The sequence below is a fragment of the Nycticebus coucang genome, chromosome 13 (genome assembly GCF_027406575.1).
Source record: "Nycticebus coucang isolate mNycCou1 chromosome 13, mNycCou1.pri, whole genome shotgun sequence".
Lineage (NCBI taxonomy): Eukaryota > Metazoa > Chordata > Mammalia > Primates > Lorisidae > Nycticebus > Nycticebus coucang.
Window position 1 is genome coordinate 7,923,206 of NC_069792.1, and position 17,222 is coordinate 7,940,427.

Sequence of the window (17,222 nt, forward strand, 5' to 3'; positions counted from 1 at the left end):
TTTTGATTTTTCCTTCTGGTAGTGTTATGTAATCAATAGTCCCTCTTTGAAAGGATCTGTGGCTTCATAATTAATAATCTAGCTGCAGGCATGTAGAAGGCCACACATTTACTTGTCTTGTAGTATTACTTCTAATTTTGTTGTAAGTTATTTGGCCAATACTAAGTCCTGATACGACATTGTAAATTTGTAAAGGAGTGGCTTTACATGAGGTCCCGAGACCTTGCTGACCACTGCCCTCTCTTCCTGAGAATGGGTCTTCCTGCACGGGTCCACCTGTACTCTGGCCTTCTCTCTAAGCTGTCACCTGTCCAGATGTGCAGGACAGTGGACGCCACCGCGTTGTGCCTCCATCGCGGTTGCTGTGCTTGTTTGTCTCAGGACTTGTATTTTATGAACATTAAGCACACTTTTTGTCTGGACGGACTGGATATTTCAAAGCATGACATTTATCACTCCCCGCCCTGCAGTAGACTGAGACAGAGCGTGGATTGCCACTGAGAATACAGCACTGTGTGGGCCCAGGCCAGGCCCAGGAAAAACACCCTCCTTCACTCCCCAAGCTCATCTGGAGAGATAGAGAGCTGGCTTTAATAATGTATATATTTTTGTTCTGGTTAAAAGAGCATAATGTTTATTTAATATTTTTGAAGGTTGTGGAAATTTGAGATGGGAGAGAAAATTGCCATCAGTTATTTAGGAAAAGCTTTGCAAGGGGACTTGCCAAGGGCCTAGAGATCTCTAGTAGTAAGAGTGTTCCCCAAAGCCTGACACATGTCCTCCAGGCCACATCAGAAGAAAGAAGGCACGTGGTGAAGGAAAAGGAAAGAGAGATTTATTACTTTCCTGACAAATGAAGAAAAGGCGGAGTCCTGTCTCAAAGTACCATTTTCTTAAACATAAGCAGAATAAAGAGCTTTTAAAGAGGAGTTTTCATCTTCGGGCTGTCTTAACTGGTGTTGATGGTCTTGACCGATCCCATCTCTGGCAGACACAATCTTGGATGGAGGACCTTTATCCTTTCAGCTGTACCATCTCCTGAGGTCCAAAGAACAAAAGAGACTCCCCTAGTCCTTCCCCAAACTGGCCTGAGTCAGGGATGCAGGTTTTAGTTTTCAAAAGGAATGAGTGGGTTTTGTAAAAGACAGAAAACATTTTACTCCTTTTCAGGCTGTTCTCTCTGTTGCAGCATCATGCTTTGCATTTTCTTAATGCTTTACATTTCTCTAAGTTCTTTCAAACATATCATTTCATTTTCACTTTTATATCCACCTATGAGAGTCGTGGGTAGTTTTGGTTGACCTTATCTCTGGTGAAGCTGATCTCATGACCTCCAGACAATTCTGTTGAGCCATCACCTGTGGTTTAAGATACTAGAAAACAAACAGCAAAGAACACTTTCCTGCCCTTTTATCAGCCTTGGGCAGGAATGCAGGTTTCATCTTTTTATTTTCTACTTTTTTTGGATTTTTAAAATTTCAAATTAGTATGAGTTTAAAAATTTTTAAATTTGCACAGTGGAATTTGGAAGTGAGGGTACAAAGTTCTCACTTACAAGGCAAAGTTCAAGGTATAGAATAGCCCTTCAGTCAGGAAGTGTGATGAACTCCCTCACATTGTGCACATTAGGTGAGATCCCACCAATCACCTTCCACCTCCCACCAATTGCCTCCTCATCCTCGCCACCTCTTACTAGACTATATTTTTGTTTTCTTGTCTTGTGGGCACACAATTGTTTATATAGGGCTTCATATTAGGACTGAGTACCTTGGATTTTTTTTTTCAATTCTTGAGATACTTTACTAAGAAGAATGTGCTCCACCTCCATCCAGGTACTCACAAACAATGTAAAGTCTCCATCTTTTCTCATGGCTGAATAGGACTCCATGATATACACCCGCCACAGTTTGTTAATCCAATGGGTTGATGGGCATTTGGGTTGTTTCCACGACTTGGCAATTATGAATTGAGCTGCCGTAAACATTCTGGTGTAAATGTCTTTGTGGTAAATGAGTTTTGTTCTTCTGGGTAGATTCCTAATAATGGAATTATGGAATCAAATGGAAGGTTGACTTTTAGTTCTTTTAAGAATTCTCCAATTTCTTTCCATAAAAGTTGTATTAGTTTGCAATCCCACTAGCAATGTAGAAATGTTCCCTTCTCTCCACATCCACGCCAGCATCTGCAGATTTGCGACTGTGATGTGGGCTAATCTTACTGGGGTTAGGTGATATCTCAGAGGAGTTTTGATTTGCATTTCTCTGATGATTAAAGATGACAAGCCTTTTTTCATATGTTTCTTGGCCATTCATCTGTTGTCTTCAGAGAAGTTTTCAGTTTAAGTCTCTTGCCCACTTATAAATGGGGTTCTTTGCTCTTTTCTTGTGGATTAATTTGAGTTCTCTGTAGATTCTAGTTATCGGGCAAAAACATGCATTGGGGAAAAGAATCCCTATTTAATACATGGTGCTGGGAGAACTGGTTAGGCACATGTAGAAGTCTGAAACTGGACCCATACCTCTCATCACTGACAAAAATTGATTTTCACTAGATTAAAGATTTAAGTTTAAGTCACAAAACAATAAAAATTCTGGCTTGACACCTGTGGATCAAGCGGCTAAGGCGCCAGCCACATATACCTAAGCTGGCAGGTTTGAATCCAGCCCAGCCCACCAAACAATAATGACAACTACAACCAAAAAAAAAAAAAAAAAAAAAAATGGCCAGGTGTTGTGGTGGGCAGCTATAGTCCCAGCTACTTGGGAGGCATAGACAAGAGAATCGCTTGAGCCCAGGAGTTTGAGGTTGCTGTGAGCTATGATGCCACAGTACTCTACCCAGGGTGATAGCTTAAGGCTCTGTCTCAAAAAAAAAACACAAAAAACCAAAACAATAAAAATTCTAAAAGAGAGTGTGGGGAAAACACTTGAAATACAGGCCTGGCAAAAGATTTTATAAGGAAGATCCACCTGGCAATTGCAGAAACTCCAACAATAAATAAACAGGATTTGATCAAGCTAAAATGCTTCTTTCTGCACAGCTAAGGATTTCACACCCAAAGCAAACAGATAGCCTTCGGAATGGGAGAAGATTTTTGCATGTTATGAATCTGACAAAGGAATCCAGATTTTAATCCCTGCAAAAGGTGCAGGTTTTAAAGAGACAAATCTTAAAACATTTTGCCCTTTTTCAGGCCTTTACCTCTGTTACAGCATTGTCTGTTTGTTTCATGTTGTATCCCCAGTGCCTAGAACAGGTGACTGGAATATATTCAATTTCCCACAGATCTCTGTTGAATAAATAAATGAGAGGAAAATGTTAGCAGGTTTCACAGTCAGGACTAGCATCTCCCCTACCCTCCCCCCACAGACTACATTTTAGAATAAGAGATTAAATACCATTTAATGTTTTCTTTGAATGACAGATTAAATAAACAAATAAACAATAAAAGGTAATCAGAAATAATATTCTGGATCATCCAAATTTTAACTGAAAAATGTTCTGCCCTCTATGTCTAGACTTACTCATGCGTAGGGTGTGGTTACTAAAACTCCAAGTGCCTGCTTTATTACGTGAATTAAAATAAAATTTTAAGCCCTACCCAGCTTTCTGAATAGAGCCCTCTTGGCCAAAGAAACCCCAGAATACACTGAAATTGAGTTGCTAGCCATGAGAAGGGAGGCCAGACAGGCCTGTAATGCCTTCTTCCCTTCTTGGAGATGTCCTCAGTAACTCATTAACAGACCTAAGGCTATGCAAGACAGAACTTAAGTCACATCTATAGGCCCTCAATTTATATAACAAACCACTTGAGTCTGGGTATATAGCCAGTGGCTTAGTATCTAATTAACAGACTTCTTCATCTTAACTTAAAACATCAAGTTTAAACATTCCTAGTCTTAGACAAAGCTTCGTTTCTTTGACCAATTACAAATCAGAATCTTTAAACCCACCTATAACCTGCAATAGGTCCTGCTTTGAGAGGTCCCACTTTTAAGGGCCAAAGCAATCTACCCCTTTCTTGTACCGATTTAAGACTTTACACGTATTCCTATCTCATTATGATGTATAAAACCAGTCTGTAACCCAGCCACAGTGGTCCCCTTGCTTAAGGCTTCTTGGGCATGGCTCCAGGCTGTGGTTCTCAAACTTGCATCTGAATAAACCTGTTATTGTTTTATAAACTTTAGGGTCTTTTCCATTGACCACTGAAACCTGTTGACATCCATAGATTTAGTGATAGTAAGGGGGGTTTATAGATACCAAAGGGGAGTAAATATTTGGTAGCTGAGGCAGATATGGTTATGAGTCTCTATCTTCTTACCTACCCACCTTTGAAAACAGATCAGTGATCAAACAAGCAAAAAAGTTTGTGGAATCTGAATGGACTAGTGCTCTAGATCATCTCTACCTGATCATTGCTAATATATCACTTTATTTGCACTGTAAAACTTAATGAGCAGATATTTTGACAAATAAAATCCAATGTTACAAAACTTAAATACCATTTAAGTTTAAAAATAAAAAAAGCTTTATATCTTTCCATTTGTCTTAGAAGAAATGATGACTAATGTATTCTGAATAAGTAAGTAGGAAATTGTCTTTCCTGTGGAAATAAAGAACCCTGAAGAGTGTCTGAATTCTGAATTGACAAGACCTTGTTATCAGTGGAATTCATTTGCAGAGCTTTGGCTAAGCAGAACTCAGCAGGAAGCCAAGAATTGATTGAGCTATCAGAGCAGAAGAACCAGTTTGGTGATAGATGTCTGGAGACAGTGACTGGCCCTTCTCAAAAAGCAGCCCTAAAATATCCTTAAATCTCCTGTTGCATAAAAGATGAGAGAACTGATTTTTTTAAATGTGAGAAAAAAAACAATGAATGCTGTAGTGAGTGGATATGGAATATTTCTCCATATCTCAGAGCCAACCACTATTAAGGTTATGAGAGTTCCTTGTCCCTGAGATGAAGGGGCGAGGGTGTCTTGAAGCTGGATCTCTGTTTCCCACTGGTGCTTATAGGTCTTTTGATCATCCTGACAAGTATTAAAAGTGAACGCTCTTTTGTGACTCTAATAACAAATTTTTGTAAAACTCATTAAAAAATCCATTTCTGGCTGAAATAAAGGGAAATGGTAATGGTAAACTGTTTTCAGTTTGGTAAACAATGGTAAATCGTTTTCATGTTTTGTGGCATTAAGTAATTTAATATGTCATGCATAAAATGTTTTATTTTTATTTCTTTTCTCTTCATTAAGAAGAACTTTTTAGGGCAGTATCAATAAAAGTTATCTCCAAAATAAATACTTCTTTCTGGTTTAGTCAGCTATAAATTTATAACTGATTTAAAATAAAAGGTGTTCATTCTCAATAATTACTTCAATTAATGACAAAGGGAAATTATTCTGATTCTGGATACAAGCCAGAAGAAGAAGCCACCCCTTCTCTCCCTAATTGTCTTTTAAATAGAACATTATTTATCAGTGGAAAGGACAAAATATATGATATCTGGACCTAAATATTTTCTTCTGTAGAGTACTTTAATCCTTTACAAGATAGCATGTAAATTAGGAATTGCTAAACAGTATGTATATATTCCTCAATAAATGGGCTTGCATGTGTACATAGCGTTCGCACGTATGTGAATAAGACTTGGCTATAACTGGATTCAGGGCTTCTTTATATACATCCTATTATTTTTCAGTAGTATTACATTCATACTTTATTTAAAATATCATATTTAGTAATTTTCTGCCACTTATTCCTTCAAAATCTACCCAGTCTTCATAGTTTTCTTGAGATCTTACATATTAGTTATTTATTCCTGCCTCTTAAATTACTCCAAAATTTAATGGCTTAAAAACAACAAACTTAAAAAAAAAATCTCATACAGTTTCTTCTATTTAGGAATTGCAGAGCAATACATGTCAGTGGCTCTGGCTCAGGGTTTCTATGAAGTTACAGGCCAGATTGCTGGCCAGAGCTCCTGTCATCTGCAAGCTCAGCTGAGCAGGAGGATGGTTTCCAGGAGAGGTCACCCAGATGACTGCTGGCCAAAATCCTCAGTTCCTCACTGGCTGTTGTTTGGGGCCTCAGTTTCCTGCCATCAGGGTTTCCCCATAGGACTTCTCAGAGCAGGACATCTAATTTCTCCCAGAGTGGGTGACCTGAGAGAACGAGCACGTGAAGAAAATGTTGCTTTGCCTTTTATGACCCAGGCTTTGCAATCTCACATTGTCTCATGAATAATATTCTATTCCTTAGAAGTGAGCAACTCAGTCCAACTGCACTTAATGGTGAAGAATCAAACCCTGCCACTGGAGGGTAAGAATATAAAAGAAAATCGTGAACTTTTTTTAACACCATCATATCTTCTAAGATTTTTTTTTCTAGTCACACAACAACCACAACCCAGAATCTCTTTCTTCCACTCAACATAAATCACACGCTGTACTTTCTAAAATAAAGTTATTGTGTTCTGGAGTGTCGAAATAAAACTTGAAATTCACTACTGGAGATTAAATAAAAGAAATTGCACTCAACATCTACTTTTTTCTCCTGCTTTATACCTATTAAAGTTAGAAATACTAAATTAAAAAGGAAAGCACACCTATGGTGCTAGAAAAGAAGAAAAAGTTTTATAAGTGGACCGGTAGTTAGGAGAAAAGTTTGGAAGCTAGAAAACAGGCAGCAAAGCATTCAAAGATCTGAATGAAGCATGGCCCCCCAATGGGCTGGATACCACTGCAAACCACCCCTTGTGCCCTAATTCATGAAAGGTCTTCAGAGCAAAGGACCTAAACTTCCCAGGGAAACACAGCCTAGTGAACTGTACTAATCAGTCTTTTTTCCCATATTATAAAAATACAACCAAATAGTATGAGGTATTTTGGAAAGTCAGTATGACATTTAAAAACAAAAGCGAAGAAATAGAATTTATTCTGGGGAGAAAAGACATTTTTTTGTTTTTTTGGCTGTAAAACTATCACAGTACATGAATACCCATTATTTCGTATACTGTGCTAAGTGCTTTCCATTCATTTGCTTGTTTTAATCCTCACAACAACCCTATGAGGTAGGTATTATAAAATGGTAATATAGGTATTATATTAGGTAATATAGGTAATGTAGGTATTATTAAATGGTATTAGGAAACAGGCTCAGAAAATTAGCTTACTCGCTCAAGGTCACACAGGTAGAGTGTGGTAGAGCTGGGATTTGTCTGTTGCTGAAAGCCCATGTTCTTTTTATCATCTAAGTGGTCCTTGAGAAAAAGGTATTTTACTGCTCAGCCTGGGAGTGGAGGTTGTCAGCCACACTCACTGCTGGTAGGGATGCACTGAAGCTGCCTTGGTGTTGGTTTTCATCCACTTGGCGTTTTCCCTGCTGACCTGCTTGGGCCATCTGCACCCCACCGAGCACTGGCTGCTGCTGGCTCGGCACTCCCTCCATCTGCACCTCTGAAATCCTGAGGCTCCTGCAAGGATTGTCCCAGCTCCTGGCTGGCCAGGACCACTGCTGCCTGAAGGCCTCCAATTAGACAGCCCCTTCCCAAAGGCAACAGCTGCCACCAAGGCATTGGTGTGGGCAGGGTTAAAGGTCAGCATATTGGGCCAGAGACCTCCACTCTCGGATGCTCATTCCTCTTTTTTGATTTTCTCCAGGAGATTTGAACACATCTTGTTCTAGTTCTGGATCTGCCTCTGAGCTGCAGCCTCACCAGGGTGGACAGCGTCTCTTGTCAGTTGCTCTTCAACCTCAGGGTCAGGCTCGGTTCCCGAATGGTCAGGGACCACCTCAAGGCTAAAAATGGGCATCTGTCCTTCAGTCTGCCACATGAGATCCTCATCTCGGTCTGGGGACAACACCGGAGGGATGATGACCTGGTTATGGAACAGTGGTGTCTTCTTTTTTTTTTTTTTGAGACAGTGCCTCAAGCTGTCGCCCTGGGTAGAGTGCTGTGGCATCACAGCTCACAGCAACCTCCAACTCCTGGGCTCAAGTGATTCTCCTGCCTCCACTCCCCAAGTAGCTGGGATTGCAGGTGCCCTCCACAACACCTGGCCATTTTTTTGGTTGCAGCCATCATTGTTGTTTGGTGGGCCAGGGCTGGATTCGAACCCTCCAGCTCAGGTGTATGTGGCTGGCACTTTAGCTGCTTGAGCCACAGGCGCAGAGCCAGCTTCATTTGAGACCTTGTTCAGAGTGTTCAGCTGCTCCGAGAGCAAGATGAAGCTGTCGGGGACAGAGGGCCAGGTGAGCCTGTCATACTCGTTCTCCAACTTCCAAAAGAAACTCCCCCGTGAGACCTTCAGATCAGCACGTGACTCAGCAGTGCATCTAAGGATGCCCCAAGCTGCCTCTCCTCCCCCTGCACTGCAGGGAATGTAGCAGCCACATGGGCCAGAGACGATTTTTCATTCTTGGAGGATTTTCATTTTCCTACCCATTCAGTGACATATTTCATTCAGTATTATTAGCTTTGTAGTAGGAAGTTATTCAGAGTATCTCTTTCACTCTCCTGCCAGAAATGGAAGTATAAAGACTTTTGAAAATGTAAACTAAATCTAACCCATCTTAAAATTTGTAATGAATTAGTATCATCTATTGCCTCTGAGGTTTCTATTGAGAGATGAATCCAGGACCAAAGAGAAGATATGTAAAAAACTACTTTAAAATGTACCAAATGGACTGACCAAAGTAGTTAGTTTCTAAAATCTAAGCCAAGACAAATTGATTGGCTGGTCAAAGCTGCAATCAGACTTGCAAGGAGCTCATGTATATTAAAAAGACTTCTGGTTGCCAGCCTCTCTAGCTCATCTAGGCTTCCATTGAAGTATTACTAAAAATTCACAATCATCTTACATCTTATACTGAGGAATCCAGAGAAGTAATTCTCAGATAAAGCCCAAGTTGGTTTTGCCTTTAATTTTGGAAATGGAGACGTAAGTTTCTGTTTAAAGAATGCCACATGTGGACTGGCGCAGTGGCTCACACTTGTAATCTTAGAGCTCTGGGAGGCAGAGGACAGAGGATTCCTTGAACTCAGGAGTTTGAGAATTGCTGAGCAAAAGCAAGACCCCCATCTTTACCAAAAATAGACAAACTAGCCAAGCGTTGTGGCAGCTAGATACTCAGGAGTTCTGAGGCAGGAGGATCACTTGAACCCTGAAGTTTAAGGTTGTTGTGAACTAGGCTGAGGCCACTGCACTATAGCCTGGGCAACAGAGTGATATACTATCTCAACAACAACAACAACAATAACAACATGACTGGTCCAGTGATAAGGAATTGGTTAGTTTTAATTGGCAACTGCCTCGTGGAAGAGTCATTACCCACAATTTCTTGCCAAAAGAACTAAATGAGTCTGGAAAGGTATTATTTGAAATCTATCAAGTTGTACAATTTCAGTAATGGTGTCTGGTATTTTAAATTGAAGGATCTAAAAAAATACTTTTATTATGGCTTCAAAGGGTATATAACTTCTCAGGAAACCTCAGAAAAAACAGCTCAGAGTGTGTGCCTTCCCCAGGAAGGAAGGAAGGCAGAGAGAGAGGGAAAAGGGAAGGGATAGAATAAAAAGTTTAGTAGACCGTTGTCAGTTTCCGAAAATGTAACCAAAAGAGAATACACTTTTAGTCAAAGAGAAAAATGTTCTAGTTTTATGAAAATTATCATTTCATTTTCTTTGTTTGGATCTTTTTTCTTTTAACTTTTTTTAAAGCAAGATATTTATATGATCAGGGCTAGTTCCTAATAATTCATCAATACAATGAGATGACTGGTAAGCACTTCTTTGTCAACATAAAACCCAGAAATATGGCCTTAGAATTGAAGCCATAAAAATTTTATGCATTTGTTTAGTGCTTGCTTTTAAATATATAGTATATTTCATCCTCTTTTTTCTTACATAATGTGAGTCAGTGCTGTGAGGTAAAAGAGGTCTTTATTAAAAGGATATTTTGTCTAGAATTGTGGTTCCTTCTTACAGTTGTCAGGCCACATCATAATATTGTATTTAATTCTGCATACTATCTTTTGAGGAGAGAGTTAATAAACTGGGAAATATCTGGAGTAGAAGATACTCAGCAGGTTTCACAAATTATCTTATAAAAGAAAAAGTTGAAAGAACTAGGGTTGCCTCAATTACAATAGAAAAGAAGTTTATAGCTATTTTTAGTTGGTTAAACACTTTTATGTGTTTATTTATTTATTTATTGGTATATTTGTGGGTGTAGTTGAAGGATGTAAAGAGTATTTTGAGTAAAAAAGTAACTAGAACTAATGTGCATAGCTGCAGAGGGCAAAATAGGGAACAAAAGGGTAGTAGATTTGGACTAAAGGTAAAAAAATAATTATTTAAGAATTGGACTAATGCCACGGTGGAGATTCTTTGTGCAACCCTTGGTCCCCAACATTCAAATCTGTCAGAAATGCTACCGAAGGAGTTTTCTCAGTCTCAAAAAGAAAAAAAGAAAAAAAGAAAATTGGGTAACATGATTCCATGGGTTCTTTAAAACCCACTTTAGTGGTGTAGAGAAAATATAAGGAAGGAGAAGTAGAAAGACCAGGGACAACAAGTGGCTTCTTATAAAAATACAATAAAAGTATCCATATTAGGACTCTCATCTGTCAAGTTAAAGATATGATTTAAAGCTAAAAAACAAACCAAAAACTGAGAACATTTGATTGCTATTAAGGAAGATTTTATTGTGCATGTTACCCTTCGATTCACATTTTAAAAAACTGAAGCAACATCCAGTTTTATAGAAAGAAAAACAACAAAAGAATGACTGCCACGATGCTGCGACGTAGCTCTGGGATGAAGGGCTGCCACGTGCAGGCTGCACCCACTCCATCACACACACTCAGGGGAGGCTCATCTTCCTAAAGCTGAGCCCCGCTGGAGTCATGTCCTACCCAGAACCCACCCATGTCTCTGGAATTCATACCATCGAAGCTCAAATTTCATGTCCTCCAGGATCTGACACCAACTACTACTCAGATCCACTTTATGTACCAGCCAGCTGCCCTGTATCTTCCAAATTCCATGGATATTGAAAGGTAGGATTAGGCTAGTGCCTTGGCATAGCTTTCTTTCTCATCTGCAATGGCCACCTCTGACCTGCTCTGTGACACCTAGCTCAAAGCTCTTATACCTCAGATAGAAATAATCTCCTCTCCTGAACATTAGCATTTTATATCTTTTGAATGTTGTTTTAATTATTTACACTTAAGTGATGTGAATACATGTCTCTAGTTCACCTCCTAAACTTCTACAAACCAGAACCAGGCATTATGATTCCCTGCAGGGCCCTCTGTATGGGAGCTTTCTGGATGCCTGTGAAATGAATGACTTAATGAATGGATGTTTTGCTATACCCAATTATTACCAGAAATGTCATTTGGTCCCAAGACATTCCAGCCTGCTGTACCGTTCAGGCAGGGCTGAGACCTAGATCCTAGCAAGGAAAGACAGCACCTGCTCTGAGAAAATTTCAGAGCTGCCCAAACCCAGCCTTGATCCTCCAGGTGGAGTTCTCTTTATCCCTCTCTTTTCTCTATATTACATTTGTAGTTCCCAGGAAGCTGGGCATCGGGTATCCACATTGAACATTAAATCTTACAAGCATTTTTTCCTTCAAATTTCTCAGTGAGTCATTGAGTGACTCTTTAGCCTTTCCCACCTACGCTCACCACCATCCACAGCACCCTTTCCTAATTGTCCATTTTTATTCTCCCATTTCCTGTTTCTCAGTTTCCTTTTCCTCTCTCTGGTTGATGTCTTTAATTGATACTTTTCCCAACATGTATTGTTCAGTTTACTCTATTTTGGTAGCTCTTAATTTCTCCCATCTTATCAAAACTTCCCCTATGAAGAAGCCAATCTTTTAAGCCAGTGGTTCTCAACCTTCCTAATGCCGTGACCCTTTCATATAATTCCTCATGTTGTGGTGACCCCCAACCATAAAATTGTTTTCATTGCTACTTCATAACTGTAATTTTGCTACTGTTATTAATTGTAATGTAAATATCTGATATGCAGGATGGTCTTTGGCGACCCTTGTGAAAGGGTCATTTGACCCCCAAAGAAGTTGTGACCCACAAGTTGAGAACCGCTGTTTTAAGCAAACATATTGGAATGATCTCAGTGATTCTTCTCTCCTAAGTCTTTATCAGTAGACCCAACAGACTTCAATGAACATAATTTTATAAAGAAAAAAGGCACAGAGTAATTTTTGGTGAGATATTAATGATGGTATGTTCTTATTAGTTTTTCATTACATCCTTTCTGTCACAATCCATAAGTTATTTTTGTATGAAAATGATAGATTGGGTCTCTGACACAATCACATGTTGCTATCCCATACAAAATTTTTATAGGATAAACAAAAATATTTTTAAATAGATTCAGATTTCTCCCTTGCAAATTGTGTTTTGAAAATGAAACAATATATGTTATATATTAAAAAAAATGTGAGCCTTAAATTATAAGATCAAACACTGGAGATTTCCATCTCCTTTTTTCATTACCTATTTTCAAAGTTATTCCTATAGTAGAGTCAACTGAATTCTAGTCACTTACTAGCTGATTCCAAAGGAGAGTTGAGGGTGACCCTCATGCAATGGACATTTTATTTCAAAGCTGGATGGGTTGGAGGACACATCTGGCATGTCCCCCATGTGCCCTGTCCAGATGCAGATTTGCACATGGGACTGAGAAGCATATAAAGAGAACACTCACAATAAAGAAGCAAGTCAGGCTCCATCAGCCTAAGCCTATTTAAAACGTTTTCCATCATTGGAGAGGAGGAGAGAGAACTTCTGAATTTGGATGGTGTCTGTCAGCTGGATTTATCTTCCAAACTTCAGAGAACTGGATCTTATGGAAAAGAAACTCATCAGAACATTTTCAGGGGATTTCTACAGCAGCACTTCTCCATCCACACCGTCAAAGACATGCCACGATCTTCTAAGCACCCTAGGTCCTGTACTTGGCAATAGCTGGGCCCAGTAGGAGGACCATGGAGTCCTAAGGAGCACCCTCAGTGTCAGAGGCCATAGATATTTTGTGCAATACATTAGAAACACGAGGGTGGCACTTTGCATGAATTTGAGGTCATGTTGGCAGACAGGATGAGAACCAAGACATTAGTCACTATTCTTAATGGGACCTCATCTGTGCCTACTGTCTGGTGAAGGATGGGGATACTGAAGTTCCACACAGTACTTATTATCTGCAATCTAGCCAGCACACCGAGACAACACAGAGAAGAATAACATGCACACACAGGTACATGACGCCCAGATTATTAAGTCTTGTGCTTTTGTGACTGCCCATCTCATCTTCCAGACCATCTTTGATAATCATTAAACCACTTATGTAAAAAGTTAGAGACTGAAAGAGTATGTGGCTTAGTCTTCCCCAGAGCCTCTGCTCCTTAAAATGCATATACCTTCTGAAACTGCTTTGCTGCCTGGGTAGACGTAGAATAATGCCTTTCTTTTACAAGTGCAGCATAGTATAAATAATTCAACACTAAAACCTAATGTACTTTTAACAGTGTCATTATTCTGTATTCAATATCACCACTAAACCTGCTAGCAGGGGGTAGAATTTACAGCTGTACTTTCTTACAAGCACTGCTTTAGGTAATATCAAAGAGCCATTGCTGACAGCTGGATGGAATCTATTTTACCAAGAGGCTTTTGGGGGGTAGCCCAGGGCCCGAGACACACACTTACACATGAGGGGCCAAGTGTCTTCGGTTATTGCTGTTATTAGGATTGAGCAAGAGTCATGTTCTCAGTCTAGCTTCTGACAATGGTTCTCTCTGGGCCTTCTGTAAAGAGCCAATTGGTGCTAATAGCTTAGAAAAGGTATAAACATTTCCGAGAATTGCATTTTTGGTTCTGAAGTACGTTTTGCACTGTCTCATCATCCATCAGTGTTTGTGACCCAGATGGGACTGTGACAGTCAGTTACAGCCAAAACATGACTAAGAGAGGCAGCCATTAACTTAGAGGTGCTTCTTCAACTAAACTGTGCACAGAGACAGCTGAGGGGGTCTTGCTAACGTGAAGATTCTGGCTTAGTAGTCTGAGGTGGGGCCCAGGAATCTGCCTTCCTAAAGAACTCTACGTGGTGGTTCAAAGATAGCAATTCCAGTAGCCAGGGTCTAAGACGGTACCTTGCTTGCAAAACCAAGAAGCTTGGGGGAGTGGCTCTGCATTAAAACAAGCTACAGAAAAGTTTTGAGTTGAAAAATAACATGATCAATTCAATATTTCAGGGAGATGAGGGTCTGTACCCTCAACAGTGAAGGGTTGTGATTGATATAACAGAAACAAAAGGTATTTGAAAATATCTGTCCTACAAGGAGATTTCTACCTTGTAAAGAGCAAAAGAGAGTAGGCGTTGATCTTTTATTGTAACCCCAATGTACCACCTGCCTATTGGCTCGCATACCATCAAACACACTCTCATCCTCAAATTTCACAGCCATGATTCTGAGATTCCAGAAGAAGTCCCATGATTCCAGAGAAGTCCCCTATGTCGCAAGTATTCAGGAGCTGGTTTTGGGGTGTTCTGTTCTAGTTTCCTTGCTGATTGATGTCTACTTAAAGCAAAGTGATTTGGGGTCACGCATCATCCCTCCCAGTGCCCCCTGGGACTTACCGCTCTCCTCACTGGCTTGGCTTCTCATAGTCCCAGACCTGCAGGATGCTGGGTGCAAAGGTCGGGACATGCTGTTGAAAGGAACCCTTATTCTTCAATGCTGAGGTTTTCTTTTATGGGAGGAACATCCATTCATGTAACACAGCTATTCTCTTCCCACCTGTCCCTCCAGCCATCTTACTGTCCCACTGGGGAGGAGGCATGACTTAACTGGATTCACAGGTTTAGTAGGAAAAGTCTAGTATGTGACCTAGCTTTCTTTTTCCCCTTTTCTTTATGACAGTGGTTTTCAAACGGTGGCTTTTGAAACAGCACATCAGCACCACCCAGGACTAGTCAACACAAATTATTGGGCCTACCCAGACCCACAGAAGCAGAAACTGGGTGTGTGCTGGGGAGTAAGGTCCAATTGTGTGATTTAAACACAGGGTGGATTCTAGGACAGTGGTTCTCAAATATTAGAGGGCATCAGAGTCCCTCTCACAGTTTTTGATTCTAGAGAAAATCCTGCAGTTTTTTATGAAATGTGCATTCTCCAGGACCCTTAGAGGTAAAGTGTTGCTTTCATTGGGCTTCAAGTTATATAAGAGTGATACCTACTTACTCTTCCTATGGCTAACAGATATATGCATTCCTTCCCAAAATAAAAATTTTAAACCAAAATAATGCAACATATAAACATCTACTCACAAAAAATAAGAAAACACAATTTGTGAGAAAAATGAAATAGCTGTTAAGGAGTAAGGTCAGTTTTTCTGACCCACCTGGAATTTGTTAAGTAGGAAGGAAAGGGCTGCTCATTTTGAAAAATAACAAAGAACTTAGCACTTCTTTATAGGAAGGAATTTTTATGGGTAACATTAAGTTTAAGTGCATGGCCTTGAAAAGACTCTGATTTCTGAATTTACTCTTTAGCTCCTCAATCAGCTGTGATTCTTTATTTACTGCAGAAGAAACTACATTCCAAACAGGGTCCACTGGGGAGACAATGATAGAAATATATGTAGCAGGGCCATACTTGTGTAGTATGTGTGGGAGAGATGGTGCTTTCACAGCAAATAAACCTCCAGAAAATATTTAATTCACTCATTCAGACATGTTTCCATTAAAGAATTTGAGAGACTTTCTTGAACTACCTATTATGTGCTAAGCTCTGAGGTTATAAACATGATTTATAAGAAATTCATCTATTATGTAAACGCATTTGGCAATCTTTTTATTAGTAACACCACGCTTAGGATTGACAAAATGCTTTTACATGGTGTATCTCATTCAGTTTTCCCAAGAACTTTGTGAGACAGATGTCTGTCCACTTTTTATGGATGAGGAAACTGAATGAGAGTTAGGCCAAAAGGGCAACCGAAGGCCTTCTGTCCCAGAGTCCTATTCTCAGCACCCACTTCCATTGTTCTGCCAGTGGCGACCTGTCCTGGCTCCTCACACAGGGTGACCCAGCTCCATCTCCTCACACATGGTGGCCCAGCTCACATCACCTGTGGATGTGAACGTATTTGATCAAAGGGTAATTAAGTTCAGCACCTTGAAATGAGATCACTCTGGATAATCTAGGTGCCCTCTGAACCAACGACAAACATCCTTATTAGAAGAGAAGACAGAGGGCACTGCCTGTGGCTCACTGGGTAGGGCGTCGGCCCCATATACCGAGGGTGGTGGGTTCAAACCCAGCCCCAGTCAAACTGCAACAAAAAAATAGCTGGGTGCTGTGGCGGATGCCTATAGTCCCAGCTACTTGGGGGGCTGAGGCAAGAGAATCACTTAAGCCCAAGTGCTGAAGTTTGCTGTGAGCTGTGACACCACAGCACTCTATCAAGGGCAACAGAGTGAGACTCTGTCTCTAAAAGAAAGAGAGAGACAGAGAGAGAGAGAAGACAGAGAAAATGGCCCTGTGAAAGAGGAGGCAGAGAGTGGGTGATGCTGTCACAAGTCAAGGAACACCGAGAGCTGCCAGCAGCTGGAAGGGGCATAGAGGACCCTCCACTGCACCCCTGAGCATCTGGAGAGAGTTAGCAATGTAACACCTTTATTTCTGACTTCCAACCCCCAGAATAGCAAGAAGATAAATTCATTACTGCTGTGGAGGACTCTGAGTTTGTGGTAATTTGTTGTGGCAGGCTTAGGAAATGCGTGCAGCAACTATCAATTCCTTTTTGGAATTTCTTTACTTGATAACTCTTAAGTGTTTGTCATCTTTCTTTAGTTCTTAATCTTCTGATAGCAAGGACTCTGTTTTCAGCTGGAACCTACTCTGTTAAAATGCTTGCCAGGGAAGCGTCCTTGAAAAAGAGATTGAAATAATGAAATAAATTTCTGTGTTTTTAATGTCTATACAATCAATCCCAAAAACATGAAAAAGAGAAAGAGGAGAAAAGTCCTATTTGGTTCTTCAACATAACTTTACATTTGTAATTGATTTTATTCTAAATTAACTTTAAAGGTGATTCTCGATTCCTCTAGCCACATGATGCTGTTTCCTTCTAGGAGGAAAATGTATGAAGGCTGCAGAACCACATCGCTGCCCAACACA

General features: G+C 40.1%; 1 pseudogene; it reads right to left on the reverse strand.

Moving 5' to 3' along the window:
- Positions 1–7,316: 7,316 nt before the first annotated feature.
- On the reverse strand, positions 7,317–14,747 carry LOC128564027 (mediator of RNA polymerase II transcription subunit 8-like; annotated as a pseudogene).
- Between the last annotated feature and the right edge of the window lie 2,475 nt (positions 14,748–17,222).